At 34.7% G+C, this 17810-nt stretch overlaps 1 pseudogene; it reads left to right on the top strand.

Annotated features, from left to right (window-relative positions):
• LOC115277417 overlaps positions 1–17421 on the top strand; it is a 61110-nt pseudogene extending 43689 nt beyond the window's left edge.
• Positions 17422–17810: the final 389 nt, after the last annotated feature.

Here is a 17810-nt window from a genome sequence, read left to right as displayed (position 1 = left end):
ATATGGTAACTGAATGCCCAACACTCACTAGCAATGTTCCTTTTTTTTAAGTTTATTTATTTATTTTGAGAGAGTGAGAGAGTGTGAGAGGGATAGGAAGAGAAGGAATCCCAAGCAAGCTCTGCACTGTCAGCACAAAGTGTGAGGCTGGGCTCAAAATCACAACAAACCACAAGGTCATGACGTGAGCCCAAATCAAGAGTCAAACACCTAACAAACTGAGCCACCCCCATCACCAGCAATGTTCTTAAACGTCCATAAACGTCTGAGTCTGCCAGTTGAATTGTTTGTTTATGAAAACTTAATTGTATTGTCTACTGTTCTTTTCCAGAACTCTATTATTGTTTTCCAGAACTGTCAGTTATATCTTTTATTATAATAATTTAATTTATTTGTTTATAAGGCCATGAAATACCAGTGTAAAATGAATAAAGTTGTTTTTAAGAAAATTAGTTTAAATGTTTTGGTAGTTTAAATGATTAATAAAGGAAAGACACCAAAATTTTTCTTTTTGAATTACATGTGCTAGAATTACAAACCATCAAAAGTTAGAAGGATTTTTCTTTCATGCAGGCACTCTGAGAGTGTTGTGGGGTTTCTGGTCTACTTAAAGAAAATGAATTGGATATCATAAATAATCTTAGGATTGTGCTTAATGAATACATACATAGACCTATGTTCACAATTTTTAAAATATATTTTACCTTTATAGGCACAAACCATAAAAAAATACTTAGATTGTGTCTGTTTAGAATGATTCTTCATTACAACCAATATTTTTGATTAACTGGTGATATTTCTTCTACTGGGAGCCCCGTGAGGGCAGGCCTCACATTTGTTTTGTTTCTCACTGTATTCTCACTGCTAGAATGTGGTTTGACTCAAAGTAGATGCTCAACAAATGTCTGTTGACAGATTGACTGACTCATTCTTTCCATATGGCACCTCCCACCATACAAGCCTGCTGTTTTTTCAGTTTATAGTTTGCTGTCACATTTTTAAAAACATGATTTTTTAAAAAAATTACAAAAGACATAGTTTTATGGCTTTTTTTCTAAACAAAACATTTTTTCTAGTCATCTAACTGAAGAAAATTCATACAGAATTTAACTCAGTAAATTTAGACTTGATGATCTATTAGAACAATACTTTGCTGAAGAAAATAGAAGAATAAATAAAATCAAGTCTATATTATCCTGAGAAAGTAAAAAAAAAAAAAACTTAAAAAGAAACACTTTGTTTTCATATGCTTCTGGGTAATCCATGAATAAATATCCAATGAGTCTCATCTTAATTCAAAATTTGGTAATCAAAACACCCAAATTTATCTTCTTTCATAAGCACCCCTATTAATAGACAGTGACTGTGGTTATGCACATAAACCAATATGGAAAATTTCCTGAAATTAAACCTGTGAATTGCCTAACTGCGTGTCAACAGTTGCTGAGATTACTCAATCAATCCCATAGTGAGGGTGAAGATTTAGTCACAATGTAGCCAAAGATGTATAATATAATTTAGAAATAGGATCTTTCCAAAGGGACTTACAAATATGCTTTTTTTTCACAGTTCTCCAAATATCTCATGTTACTGTAAACTTTTTATTAAAATATTACATAAAGATGCACATATAATAAATGTACAGCTTGATGAATTTTCACAAACTGTAAACAGCACCCACATCAAGATACAGAATATTACCAGTAGTCCAGAAGCCCCCCACGTGTCTTCTTCCAGTTTTTACTTCCTTAAGAGTAATTAATATCCTGATTAGTGTTTACTATAAATTATTTTTATATATGTGTGTATATAATATATACATATATATACTATGTACATATATTATGTACATAGTACATATATATCATATGTACATATATTAAACTTTTTATAGATGAAATAAATCAGCATGCACTCTCTTGTGTTTGGCTTCTTTAAAGCAATAAATGTTTTTATTGTTACAAACTTCCAGTTATAAAATTAACGTCATGGAGATGTAATGTACCGCATGGCAACTATAGTTAGTAATGCAATATTGTACGTGAAATACACATATTTCAATTGTGTATTGAAGGTACTAGAAGAATGGATCCTAAAAGTTTTTATAACAAAAATGGTAAAACATTTGTAACTATGTATGGCAATGGATATTAACTGAAGTTGTTATAGCAATCACTTTGCAATATATACAAATGTCAAATCATTACACTGTACACTTGACTCTAATATAATGTTTTGTTAGTTATACCTCAGTTAAAAAAACAAACAAACAAAAAGAGTTAAAAAACCTGACTAACTTTGTAATGGCCATCAAACTCCCCCAACCAACAGGAAAAACAGGGAAATCAACAGGGAAAAACAAATTTAAGCCACAATGAAATATCATCTCACATCAGTTAAAATGACTGCCATCACAAGGAGAGAGAGAGAGAAAGAGAGGAGAGAGAAAGGCAGGAAGGAAGGAGAAAGCAAGAAAGTAAGCAAGCAAGCAAGCAAGAAAGAAAGAAAGAAAGAAAAGGGGAGTGAAAGAAAGAAAGAAAGGGAAGGGGAAGGAAGGCAGAAGGAAAGAAAGGAAGGGGAAGGTAGGCAAGAGGGATGGAAAGAAGGGAGGAAGAGGGAAGAAAGGAAAGGGAGAGCAAGTGTTGACAAGGATGTGAAGAAAGAGAATTTGATGCACTGTTGGTGGGAATATAAATTGGTACAGTGACAAAGAAAGTATAGAGGTTCTTTAAAAAATTAAAGGTAGAACTGTCATATGATCCAGCAATCCAACTTTTGGGTATATATCCACAGGAAATGAAAACAGGACATTAAAGAGATATATGCACTCTTGTGTTATTGAAGCATTATTCACAATAGTCAAGATATAGAAACAACCTTAGTACTTGTCAATGGATGAATAATATAGAAGATGTGGTATAGATATACAAAAGAACATTATTCAGCAATGAGAAAGGAAATTCTGCCAATTGTGATAACATAGATGAATTTTGAGGGCATTATACTAAGTGAAATAAGCCAGACAAAGAAAGACCAATACTGCATACTTTCATTTATATGAGGAGTCTAAAACACAAAAAGCCAAATTCAGAAATAGAAAATAGAAAAGCAATTTCTAGGGTCTACAGAGTGAGAGAAATAGGGAAAGGTTAAAGGAGTTACAGGAAGGGTGTTACAGGAAGGGTGAGTTCTGAGAATCTATAGTAAAACACAATGACAATAGTTGATAACATTGTATTATATAATTTAAAAATATGCAATAAAATAGAAAAATATTATGCATATCATAGTTTCCTTATACTTATGTGAATTACAAATTCTCAAGAATATCAAGAAGATGTGTGTAAATTTTGTCTTAATACTAATTCTTAAGAAGATTGTAAAGTTTATTTGAAACAGGTTTTATTTTATAAATTAAATCAGAAATAGCCATCCTTAAATTTGTAATATCTCTTAGGATATTATAAATCTTTCAGAGGAGAAAGCATCAAATGATTACTCCAAATTGCTTTCCCTGCATCTTTTCCCACACGCTTTTCTCCATAGTTCAGCTGTGCTCACACTTAATGCCTCTAGAACAATAATGGTATTTTATTTCCTTTTGTGTTACAGATGCTAACATAGCCCTTGAAATAATGCAAATATGACTCAACTGAATTAAAAATTTTCTCTCTTCTAAGACCTAGTCATCAAAATATCTCCTTGTCAAATATAGTCAACTGGTTTCTTTGGTTTTGCTGACAACTCTTCCTTCCTTGAAACTAATTTCTCTCAGTGGTTTTTACTGTTTCATTTTTTTTTGCATTGATTGTACACTTCTCAGTATCTAAATTTGTATATTGCATTATTCTGCCACCACACTCCCTTCATTCAAATATTTTCTGGTAATTTATCCTTAGACTTCTTTATGCTTTGCTCTTTGGTATCAACTATTATTTCCTGAAACTAATCAAACTCAGTCTACTTTTCTGAGAAATGCATTTAGACTCCATTTTCCCAATTGTCTATGTTTATAATTACCTGGATATCCCATCACTGCTTCAAATTCAATTATTGTCATTTGTTGCTGTTGCAAACTAGATTTTCCTCTTGCATTTCCTTTTTTGGCTAATAGCACCCATGTTGCTTATATTATAAAATTGTAAATTGTCTTAAATATTTATTAATGCATTCTCCTTGATTTATCTATATTCAACCAAATATTAAAAGAATCACAAACCATTTCTTTTCCCCTTTTTGTTGCTAATATATTTCATGCACACATCATTTTTTCCATGCACTGCTGTAATTATGTTTTTACTGCTCTGAGACTCCAATATCTAGTTCCTTAAATCCATGCTCTGCATGTTCTGCTTCCCTAATAAGCAAGGAGGCCTGTGTTCTTAACAAATATGGATCATGCACATACATATTTTTCTGATTAATTACTCTATGAAAGAGATTGGAGCATGCTCTCTGTGTCCTCAAGAAACCCACACTTATAGGAAAGACACATTTGTAAATAAGTTTCAGACTATTATGAACTGATCTAAGTACTGTGGGGAATTAAAAGGAGTAGTCATTTTCTCAACCAACTATTGAAGAAGCCTTCTGGGTATTGTTGTAAGTACCTGGATACAGAACTCAGCGGAAGATTTCTGTATTCATGGATTTTATCTTCAATGACAGAGGATGGAGGGGTCAAGAAAAGCTTCATGGGGAGCCGACATAAGAAGTGAGATTTAAAATCACTATTTCTGACGGTGAGGATTAAATGCTCTTACTTTGATAAAAGATGCAAAGTTGACTGTGGTATATACAGCTAGAAATCACTGATACTATTTCCGGTTGCTTAGATAAACTTCTGGCAAACCAAAGAGTTTACACATCCACACATGGACATATGCGGGTCCTAGTGGATGCAACGAGATTTCCCATTCTAAAATCTTCTCTATCCAAAGCTTTGAATTCTCCTTAAGCTGCTTTCATTTATATTTTCAATCACACAACAAATCAACAAATGTTTATTCCTATCTATGACCTAGAGCAGACTTAGGAAGTGATATTTTAGGTAGAATTTCAAGGATCCGTAGGTATTGCTTGGGTGAGGGGGATTGGGAGTGGGGTGACTATCACCTGCCATCATCATGAAGTATGGCTTTAGGAAGATGCCATGCTTAAGGAATTGAAGCAAGACTAGTAGAACTGAAATGCAGACAATGGTCTGTCTCCTCAACAGAGTTAATTTTCTTAAGTACAGATTCCAGAGACAAACTATTTTTATTTACATGGTCTCAGAACATGCCAAAATGCCTAATATAGAGGAGGATCTTAACATATATTTGTTAATTAAATTAAATGCATAATAACAAATAAAAATCTCTCCTTCAGTAATAGTAGTTTGGGCTATGGTTTGAAATAACAAATCATAGTGTTTCTCAAAAATATTTTATCAGATTTTTATTTTCAGAGCCATTATTTAGAAGTGCATGCCCTTGGGGCACCTGGGTGGCTCAGTTAGTTAAGTGGCCAACTCTTGATTTCAGCTCAGGGCATGATCTCACAGTCGTGAGATCACGCCCTGTGTCGGATTCTGTGCTGGGCATGGAGGCTGCCTAAGATTCTCTCTCACTCTCTCTCTCTCTCTCTCTCTCTCTCTCTGCCCCTCCCTTGCTTGAGCTCTCTCCCTCTCTCTCTCTCTCAAAACAGAAAAAGCACATGTCCCTGACAACATTTACACTTTAGAAAACTGTAACTGTACTCACTGAACACCTGTTTCCACGAAATAATGGAAATAAATGGAATAGGCCACTAAGTCTTTTTCTCAGCCATTCCCTTAGGTGACCTGGATTCCTAACAGACTCAGTGCCCGAGGAATGACTGTGATGACTATTTCATCTGAAAACATTTGCACTGTGTCTGAGGCCTTCAACTCTAAATACATTTGCAAGCAGTAGGAATTTATAAAAGTGTCTGATACAGGGAGAGCCTATTTTGTGTCTCATAAATGACAGGTTTCTTGACCCCTCTCCCCCATTAAGTCAGCCACAGAAAGCCTAGAAGGTTTGTTCACACTTTGGGTTCTAGTGAGGTAGAACAGAGTACTGTGAGGTAAAAGAAATGTTTCAAATAGGTGTGCTTTCAACTTTGCTCCTGCACTTAACTGACCTCTAGCAATTTTCTTCATCTTTGTGGCTCTCGGAGTGCGTGCATGCAAGATATAGGTAAGATACTAAGCATGTACAGGAAATAGATCATATACCTAAAAATGAGCATATGTTCTTCACACATATTACACACTCAGAGAGTTATTTCCATTTCCCTACGCTGTCCTGTTATGCTTATTTTGGGACTTACGTGATAGAAACTGTAGGAATTAGAGGCAAACATTCAAATCATGTTAATTTTATTTTATAATTTGAAATAAGCAATCCTTATTTGAGTACCTCAATGGGTCATAGGAAAAATAACCTTTCGCTTGTTGAGAAACTTCATTTTATTGTCTCTCAGACGACACTTAGGAACTCTAAGTTTGACTGTACATGTTAACCATAAATTGATAGTTATGGTGAAAATTCACCTCCTGGTTTGTACTTATTTTTCTCTCAGGGGAAATAAAAGACTATAAAAATAATAGGCCCACAGGATGATCAGGCGATAGGCCAGAATTTTCTTTTCTGCAAATGATAGTGTAAGTTATATTCCATTATATCTCCAGTTTGATAGCAAGATCTCTGAGCTGTGCCTGGTATTTCTTACTTTGTTCTCCATGTCTTTACTATCCATCCCTTGTGACATTATTCCTTATGGAGGTTTTTTTTTTTTTTGGTAGAAATTGCTTAGATTCCCTTTTATCACTTCCTATAAGACCTTTTGACTTGAACGTCCTACTGAAAATATAACTAGCTCTATCTTCAAAGTAACAAACAATTATTTACTTAGGCCATATGTTAAATATATGCATTTTTTTCAATTTGGTTTGACTCTACTTTTCATTCATTATCTTTTTTTTAATTTCAATTAATAGTTTGGATTTCTTGAATCCACAACCTGTTAGTAACTCTGCCAAATACATTACTTGGAATTTATTAATCATATTCCTCTCATCTTCCTTTTCAAAGGAAGTAGAAATACCTTGTTGTTTCATGTTGAGACAAACACATTCTAGGAGCCACCATTTGATGTCAACTCTGTATCATACTTATGGCTTTGCCTAGTTTTTTTGTATTTAGACACTTTTAGGGGGCAGAAGTAATCTTCACTTTTGCTTATCTTTTAAAGTTTTTAATGCATCTATCTAGGTACATTTACAATTCTGTAAAAGGAAGATCTTTCCTTATCCTCTAACAGAAACAACATTGAACTTATCTTTTAACTATTTCCATATATACATATCAAATGTAAATTCAAGCAATATCATACTGCTTTTAAGTTTAAATGACTTAATTGATAACATCATCAGTATGAATATTCTATAGATACTAACAGCCCATTCAACCAATGCTTTAAATATCTTATATTAGTAATTGGTTGCAAGCTATTTGAAGCATTATTAGCTTAGTCAGATGAGTGTTGGATGTTCATATATTTCTAGAGTCTGAAGTAAATTAATCATCTCTGCTGAGCTCTGACAAAATCACATCTATCACAAATTTGCATTATTCTGAAATGAATTAATGGGAAAAGTATTTTTTTACTGTATAGATTATGTTTTGTCATTCTAATGTTGCCCTTTTTTCAAAATAAATATAACATACAATATACAAAAACAAAGGCATAAACCATAAATATGGAGCTGGGTTATGTATTAAAAAATGAAAATCCAACTGACCATCACTAGGTCCAGATAGAGAACATTACTCCATCTCAAAAGTCATAGTCAAGCCCCTCACAAATACTAGTCACTTCCTTTCTTAAGGTGGCCATTATCTTGACTTTGACCCCATGGTATAATTTGCATCTTTGTTCTTTTTGTAAATGGACTAACTAAGAGCTCACCTATGTCTGATGTTTTTGCTAAGCATTGTTCATCCACATTATTCCATATAGCAGCAATTCATTTTCATTTCCTCATAGAATTTTATTATGTAAATACAGCATAATTTATTGATCTAATCTATGGTTAATGAGCATTTTGATTGTTTCTAATATTGGCAATTACAGATAAAGCTGCCATAAACATTTTTGTGTAAGTCTCTGGAGAGTTGCATTGATAACTAGCGATGTTATTATCAGTATATATCTATAATTTTGATAGCTAATTCTAAAGAATTTTCTAGAATAGTTATCCAACTTAGACTAAGCAAGGCGTGAGAGTTCTAATTGCCCTACATCATTGCCAACAAAGTAAGCCTTATAATCCAGTTTGCGAATTGCTTTTGTACTCTCATTTAATCAATAGAAACAATTTTAATGTAATGAATTTATTGATCTTTTTCTTTAAAATTATTGCTTTTGGATACATCTTATTTAAAAAGAAATCTAGGTATTCTTTTTTTAAAGGTATTCTTTTATATTATCTTTTAGAAATCCAAAAGTTCCCCCCCAAAAAAAGACAAATAGAAAGAGGGGCTCCCCACTCACATACACCTATATGTAAAAGGAATTGCAGAAATTAGAATTTATATTTTGGATTCAGCTTTAATTCTCATTTATTTGAAATCATTTGACCCTGTACTACTTCCCAACCAATAAATGTCTTTGAAATGTATGTTTTTAAATTAATTTTTAAATGTTTATTTATTTTATTTTTTGAAAGAAAGAAAGAGTGTAAGTGAGGGAGGAGCAGAGAGAGACACAGAATCTGAAGCAGGCTCCAGGCTCTCAGCTGTTAGCACAGAGCCCGACACAGGGCTTGAACTCACAAGCTAAGTCGTGAGATCATGTCCTGAGCTGAAGTCAGATGCTTAACCAACTGAGCCACCGAGGCATCCCTAAAATTTACCTGTTTTAAACAACTAAACTTCTGTTTTCTGTTTATTGGGAATAGACTGGGTAGTTGGGAGGGAACACTTCAATCTGGGTGATTAATAATGATTTTTTGCTGAAAATTTTCTATGGATTGTAGTTCATGAAAATAAATAAAAGAGGATCCAGTCCTAGGAAACAGTAGTATCACTTACTAGGTGACAGTACTGGGCTGGATGCCAGTTTAGTAAGCAATTGATTGGTTTAAAAATTAATTGAACTATTAAAATAATCTTTGATAAACCTAAACTGCGAAGTAAAGAGATACACTTGCATCTCTACTTTCAACATAGTCTTAAAATACTAATTAGGAAAGTTGATTTTCCTCTTTGTGTGTGAAAGAGGCGAAAGGTGATTCAACTGTCTTTAATAAAATCAGATATGGCCCTACCCACACTCATATTTAGTCTCCTGCTATTCCTGGCTAAAAGCACTAACACTATATAATGTTCATATTTCTTTTTATTTGAGAGTTTCAACATCATTTCTTAAATATGTCTTTCTGTCATATATCTGAAAATTTCAACCATGGTCTTAATTATTGTTGTGGTATAATAGGATGTAATGTCTAATCAATTTTCACCATTACTCCTACCTAAACAATCCTCCCTTCATATACAAAGAGGAGGAAATAATAGATCCAATTTGCATAATGCTTTAATGTAGTCATGCTGAGCAATATGATTCGCAGACAATCAACTTTGTTAAAGATAATGGTGTACCAATTTATAATACAGTGCTGTGTTACATTGTTTGAGGAATGAGGAGAAAGGGAAGAAGAGCAGATGTTTCCAGGGAATTTAGAATAGTTTAAGCTACAAAACAAAGAGAAATAATAATTGTTAAAACCGTGTTTAAAAACAATTTTAAGTGGAAATATTTGTTCAGACTAAATATAACACAAAGGTCTAATACACAAGGTCAGTAATGTATCCTAGACGTGCTTGTTAACCCTCTGCACCTTGCTCATTTTCAGTGGCCTCTGAGGTATCTTTGTGAGTCTCTTGGATGTTAGGAATGAAGTTTGATAACCTCTGAATTATTTATAAAAATGATGTCATTGTAGGAGAGACCAGAAGTCGCTACAGCTTCTGCTTAGGAATAATTTTTTTCTAAGCAGAAGATCGGAGAGGAAAAGAGTATGTGAATGGGGTGTAAAAAAGTGGAAACATCCTAGTATCTTTAAAAGATGATTATTACATGAACTGGAACACGGTTTTCAGCGGATTCAATTAAGAGTATAACATCTATCTACCTCAGAGGGATGCCATGAGAGAAACTGAGTAATGTACTTTAAAAATGCTTTGTTTAAAAAAAAATCCCAGGGCATCTGGGTGGCTCAGTTGGTTAAGCAGCTGACTGACTTCGGCTCAGGTCAAGATCTCACAGTCTACGAGTTCGAGCCTCAAGTTGGGCTCTGTGCTGACAGCTCAGAACCTGGAACCTGCTTCAGATTCTGTGTCTCTGTCTTTCTCTGCTCCTCTCCTGCTTGCACTGTCTGTCTGTCTCTCTTAAAAGTAAATTAAAATTTTAAAAATATAAAAACTGTAAGGCAATACTTTACTAAATACTGGGGAACTATTTGCTTAACATGCTGTCTCTGATCCCATGGGCTCTATTATTGTCTACTAGGGCATTGATGGAAAATCCTTTTTCTATGAAGGACCAGGGAGCAAATATTTTAGGTTTTGTTGGCCATGTCATCTCTGTTGGCCACAGGTACTCAACTCATGTTACAGCTCAAAAACAGCCATGCACAATATATAAACAAGTAGGTGTGACTATGTTGCAAAAAACCGTTATCTGCAAACACAAGCTGTTGGTTAATTTGCCCAGAGAAGCATGGTTTGCAAACCTTTGTACTAGATCTTTTCAACTCATACTGTGGTCCACCGGCCAGCAGAGGCAGCAATTGGTGGGAGGAGGGCGTATTACATAGATTGTGAGGCCTAGAGCAAAACTGCAATGCACGCCTTTTGTTCATAAATGATGAAGAATGTCAGTATGCTGACAGCGGAGTATTAAATCAAGTGCCTTTGTGTAACTGCACAAGGAGTCCCCTGCGAATCCAGCCTGAAAGTTTGTTAAAAATGCAGAACTTCAGGTCCTACCCCTGATTTATTGAATGAGAATCTGTTTATCCATAAGATCCTTAAGTGATTCTTATGTACATATGTTTTAAGAAGCACTAATTGACTAAAACGATTGTAAGACTGTATTTCCAGCTAGAAACCTTCTAAGAAAGCGTAAGTAATTACTTTCTTCTATGAGGAACCTATTTTGAAACTGATAGAAAACTGTTTACAAAATAGTTGAAGAATTATGATCGTGAACAAACATTCTCCTGTGTTCTCTAATCTTCCAATGAAACGATTTGCAATTTTTTTAAAGTTTACTTATTTATTTTGAGACAGAGAGAGGTGGAGGACAAGGCAGGGAGAGAGAGAATCCCAGTCAATGCAGTGTCCACACGGGGCTGACGCTCACAAACAGATCATGACCTGAGTCGAGATCAAGAGGGGGACACTTAACTGACCGAGCTACCCAGGAGCTCCTAAATGATTTGCAACTTATCCTCAGTTTCTTCTGCCATTCTCACCACATCTGACTGGTTGCTGAATGCTGATCGTTCCCTCAGAATTCTCTCATTCTGCAGCCTAAGGAGAGAGTAGCGGTGAAGAATGTTAGTTCTGGAGGTGAATTGCCTACGTTTGTATGCTGGCTGCACCTCTTGCCAGCTGTTTGGGCTTGGACAGGTACTTATCTGTTTCAGTTCCCTCTTCTGTTAAATAGAGAGGATAGTAGCTCATTGGATTATTGTGAGGATTAAATGAATAAACAATTAGAGTCTGACACACGGCACACATGTATAAGTATTAGAGAATATTATGATCTGTCAATTATCATCACCTTTAATTCTCTTGGCCTTCATAATCTGTTTCCTGAGCTCCTGCAATATTAACTGTTCCCAGAGTCATCACATGGTAATTAGGATTAACTGCACGGAATTTAGGGAACAAAATGAGCTACGATGCTGTGGCATAAATATAACAAAAAGGATTTCTTTTGTGTGTGATCATAATAGAGTGGAAGCCAGGTAACTGTCCTAAGGATAAAATCAACATATAGGGATCAAGTCCAAGAAATCAAGTGTAGTAAACTCAACTGAGTCGAAGCAGGCTTTGAGATTCAAGATAAGGAAGCCCTAAACCAAGAATCAAAAATTATAGCTTTTGGCCAAATCTAGCTCACTTGTTGTTTTTATAAATAAAGTTTTAATGGGACACAGTCAGGTTCATTCTTTTCTTATTGTCAATGGTGGCTTTTATACTATGAAGGTACAGTTTACTAGTTGTGACAGAGTCTATAGTAGCCCACAAAACCTAAAATGTTTAGTATCTGGCCCTTTACAGAAACAAACAAACAAACAAATGCACTGACTCCTGAGTACTATAAAATGCAAGAAAGAATTGGTGAGATTTTCAGACGCAACTTGATCATTGAAAGAATCTTCCAAAATAGGACTCCAGAGAATAAAGTTTGAAAGAAATCCAAGTCATCTGGCTAAGAATCAGGTCCTGGAGTGTGAGAGGGTACTGAGCTGGAATAGTCGGGGAGTTTACTGTTTATCTTCATCGCTGAATCACTTTGATACTCAACTCTCTTTTAAGAAAGAGCTAACACTACTTCTAACACACAATTTCCATTGAGGTGAGTACTGTGATCAGTCTGAGTGAACTCTCAGGGGACACATATGGAAGTTGGCAGAAGGCATGGTTATTAATTCAATGATCAGGGCCCCATAATTATCATCCTAAGTTTAGTCATGAAACCCTGCTTGGCACCATCACACTAAAAACTATTTGACATAGAATATAAATTCTTCTTTCAAAAGTCATACAAACTCAGAATCCCAGAAGCGCCATTGCATACTTGGTTTTGAATATGAAAAATATCCAGGGGTTTTTTGGCCTTAAAGGAAATATTTATTAATTATGATTGGTTCACAGATGTTCTTTTCACAGCCCAATTTTCTAGAGAAGCACAATCTTATGAGTGGCTTCGGCTTTGCAACATGAGTCATGTATTGAGATAAAATCCAAGTGGTACAATTTGTTTACACGATGATACTTTCTAAATAAATTATTTAAAAAAAAAAAGTCTGGTCTTTCCTTAAATGTTACAGCAAAACCAATATAAAATAGGCAATAAATTATAGTTTCTATTTACAATAAAGCTGTAAGTGCCAACAGTTTTAGGTCATAAATGTATTATTTAATCAGCTTAGAAATGGGATTTGGGTTCACAAGGGCCCACCCATCCCATTTATGTTTTTCTGTAACCTAAAATATCCTTTCTTTGCCCTTCACCATAAAGCAGGTTGCAATTCATCCTATAAATAGCTAACTGAAATACCATCTGTTCTGGAAACCCTTTCACTAGTCTTGCAGGCATAATTAGTTATTCCTATCACTGTAAATGGAGAAGATCATGTAATAACCCAGGGAGTCAGTGGACACATAAAGCAGAAATCCAACATAGCAGCAGGATTTCCTCAAGGAGTGAGGTCTTCCACATGTAGCAAGCCAAAGTGACAGACTCCTCCCAGCATTGGTAGGAACAAAAACAGAAACCCACTACTCTTGGGCTTCATCCCAAGAGTAACACTGTAGTCAGAAAATCTCATATAGTAGCTGTTCTTCCCTGAGTGGAAATGCTCAACAAGCGGGTACTTTCCAAAATGAGTTCACAGATAAAACCACTTGGCAGTCTTTGCAGTGGTATTGTAAGTTAGTAGATACTGCCTTCTCAGAATAATATGGAGGAATGTCACTCTGAGAAGTAGACACTTAGCAAGAAAGAGAAAAGAATTAAATTTGAAGTATTTTTCCTATCACACTAAAACTTATAGAAGTTCAACAGTTTCCGTCCTCCATGATCACCAATGAGGACATGTCACTCTTGTGAATGGGATTTCGGACTCAGATCAAGAATAAACTACTGGGCAATGGCCCTGGATGATGTAATCACTGGAAAATGCGGAACTCTTATATCACAATCTTACCTTGTTTCTGTTTTATTTCATCTCTTTAGTTGGCTTTGCTTTCTTTCCTCTTTGATCCTATGCAGTTGTGTAGTAAAGGCAATTTCTCTTTCTTTCTTTCCTCCTTCCTTTCTTTCTTCTTTTTTCTTCCTTCCTTCCTTCCTTTTCTTGCCTTCCTTTCTTCATTCCTTTAAGTGGGAAGAGATTTCTATTTGTTTGAAAGAATCATTTCCCATTCCTCTATACCCTTTCTCCATATGTTAAAGTCAAAATGAATCCAAGATGGAGATCCAGAAAATAATGAGCATTGAAGAGAGAACATAAAGATTTTTTCTAGTAAGTATAGAAATACTTCTCATAACTACATGAATAACAAAAAAAATTTCCTGGAGATGATAGATCTGAGTTAAAAATAATTGGATTCTTGTCCCTACTGTGTCTCTTCTAATCATTAACTTATGAACCTGAAACAATAGTAGATGTTTGATGGAGATTTAAAATTCATATATATTAATGGGACTTAGATCTCCTATGGCTAACAGGATGTTTGCATAATATAATATGATGCAAGAAACATCTCATGAAACTGGATAACCACACCTGTGAATTCATAATAAAACTTGTTAAAAAATTATCAAACAACATAACTATTTGGAAGTGTTTAAACATTATTTTACATAAATGGACTGAGGACATAAAAATAAAATTACATATGATGTGAAAAGGAGAGATGGCCTTAAAATTACATATAAACATATTTTAAATTTGCCTAAAGTTTTAATAGTTTAATAATAGCAAATATGTAGCTGTACAGAGATATGCTAGTGTTTCACATCCATATCTACATGCACACAAATATACATATGAGGATGAATAAATGAATAACATTAGAGAAAAATGCAATAAAATTAGGAAAGTAGTTTGAAGATCATAAATATAATTTTGAGAATAGCTAAATTTTTTTAAGCTCTAGTGAGGGCGAGGACAGAGGGACATTCTACAAGTCTAATCAGGTAAACTATAAAGTAGTTTAGAAACAACAAATAATAATATGGGGCACCTGGGTGGCTCAGTCGGTTAAGCCTCTGGCTTTAGCTCAGGTCAGATCTCACGTTTGTGGGTTCAAGCCCCACGTCAGGCTCTGTGCTGACAGCTAGCTCAGAGCCTGGAGCCTGCTTTGGTTCTCTGTCTCCTTCTCTCTCTGCCCCTCCCCCTCTCATGCTCTGTCTCTCTCTGTATCAAAAATAAATAAAACATTAAAAAATTAAAAAAAGTACAAATAATATATACATGTAGAAACAGATGATATACTAGATGAATATTGGCTGCACAAATTCAAATGTATCAATGAAATGGAAAAGTTTATGAGTTAGCATCTAATTAATCCAACAAGGAGAAACTACACACAAGTAAATCTATAACAAAAACAAAAAGTATTGTAACAAATAACAAAAAGAAATGCTTTCACAGAGGCCCCTGGGTGGTTCAGTCGGTTAAATGTCTGACTTTGGCTCGGGTTATGATCTCATGGTTGATGAGTTCAAGTTGTGCATCGGGCTCTGTACTGACAACTGAAAGCCTGAAGCCTGCTTTGGATTCTGTGTCTCCCTCTCTCTGTGCCCCTTCCCTGCTCTCTCTGTCTCTCAAAAATAAATAAATGTTAAAAATATTTAAAATAAAAAAATAAATGCTTTCACAAAAGCCATTGTATGCCAATGAGTTTAAAATGATATCTTAAAAACCCCTCAATAACAGGTAATTCCTCCTCTATGAAAATATTCTAAAGAAAGAAGACATGTCCAAGAAATGCAGACAATGATTCACAAGACATCAATTGAGGTGTTATTTAATATAGATAATTTGGAAATCTTAGCACATATTACATATATTATTAGATACATATATTACAAATAAGTCAAACAAGGGCTACAGATAAGCCTTAACCTTTTCTATTATACTTGATATACAATCCATCCAGATTGGCTCTACCTTAAAAATATATCTTCAATAATCAAACCATCTATATCTTACCACTTAAACCACTATCATTCTTCTTGAGCCATCATATCCTCTTGCCTGAATTCTGGAGTAGCATCTACCTGCTTTTCTTGCATTTTTAATCCTCTACCTCAAAAGGTGCTCTGCTCTCCATAGAGCAACTAGAGAAATCCTATTAAAATATGTATCTAATCATATCATTTTATGATCAAAATAATTTAATTACTTCCTTAAAAACTCAAGGTAAAATTTAAGAACCACTATGGTTTAGAAGAGCTGGGTCCACACGGCTGCTTTATTTAATCCCTATCAGATCTCCTTATACATTGGATTCTCCAGACATCTTGACTCCTTGGTGCTCCTTAAGCATGCCAAGCAACTGCCTCAGGACTTTACTTTGCATTTGCTGTCCTATCTGTCTGGAACTCTTTTCCCTCAAATAGCCAGATGATTTTATTTCTCATCTCATTCTACCCTCTCCTCAAACATTATCACTTCAACAAAAATAATTATGGTTTTACCCATATGATTGCATTTTATTGAGTCATAAAAGACAGCTTAGAACATAGAGTACTTGTTTTCCCTGGGATGATTCTTTCCTGGAATCTATTTCCATCTACCTTCTTTCCCTCCTATGTGTGTGTCACCATCCCATAGAAAATTTGATGGACATGGACATGAGCACTTTTAGGTCCTAGATCTATCTTTTCAGCTTCAACCAAAGTCTGACAAAGATTAGCATTTTAATGTAGATAATGATGAAAATGAACACAAGTTATCTTTAAGAATAGTTTAGGGATTGGTATAAAGGATGAATTGCATATTGATGAAGCAAAGGCAATGGAAACATTGAAAATGTCTGTACAGTCAAGGTTTCCCTTGGGGACTTTGAAATAATACCACTGTGGTCTTATGACTGACATGTTGTTCAGGGCCTGTGTGTAGTGGTGGACATTAGTTAGTAGAGGTTGGGGAACACACAGCATCAGATGATGCAGAGGAAGAGGATGGGAAACTCCTCAGTATCTGGAAAGCATGTTAACCTTGGAAGTGTTAACATATTTCCACAGGAAAAGACAAAATTTATTGCTGGCGAAAATGATGATGAAGATGAAGAAGAAGAAGAAGAAGATGATGATGATGATGATGATGATGATGATGATGAATGTGATAATGATGAAGAAGCTGAAGAAAGAGGTTTAGTAAAAAACAAAACAAAACCTATATTAAATACTCCAGCCAAAAATGAAAACCAGAATGAAAGAGACTCAAATCCATTAGCACCAAAATCAAAAGGTCTCAAGTCCTTTAAAAAAACAGGAAAAAGTTCTCAAAACACCCAAAGGACCTAGTTCTGTAGAGGACATTAAAGTAAAAATGTAAGTCTAGAAAAAGGTAGTTCTCTTCCCAAAATGGAAGCCAAGTTCGTCTGAATGACTGACTTGGAGGTTATTCAAGATCTCTGGCAGTAGAGAAAGTCTGTTTAAGAAAATAGTCTATTAAGCATCTGACTTTCGCTCAGGTCATGACCTTACATTTAGTGAGTTCAAGCCCTGCTCTGAGCTTTGTGCTAACAACTCAGAGCCTGGAGTCTGCTTTGGATTCTGTGTCTCCCTCTCTCATTGTCTCTCCCCTGCTCACATTTGTCTCTCAATCAAAAATAAAATTTAAAAAAATTTAAGAAAATACTTTAAAGAGTTTGTTAAAATTTTCCATTTTTTCATTTCTATAATAGTTGATATTTGGCTATCCTTTTTATAACACAGAGTGAGAATTTTCCCTACCATGTCTGATAAACGTTGTTCAGGTTCCCTTGCCAATA

Source organism: Suricata suricatta, chromosome 14, assembly GCF_006229205.1.
Source record: "Suricata suricatta isolate VVHF042 chromosome 14, meerkat_22Aug2017_6uvM2_HiC, whole genome shotgun sequence".
In the NCBI taxonomy this organism is placed as follows: domain Eukaryota; kingdom Metazoa; phylum Chordata; class Mammalia; order Carnivora; family Herpestidae; genus Suricata; species Suricata suricatta.
This window is presented reverse-complemented; position numbering and strand designations above follow the sequence as displayed.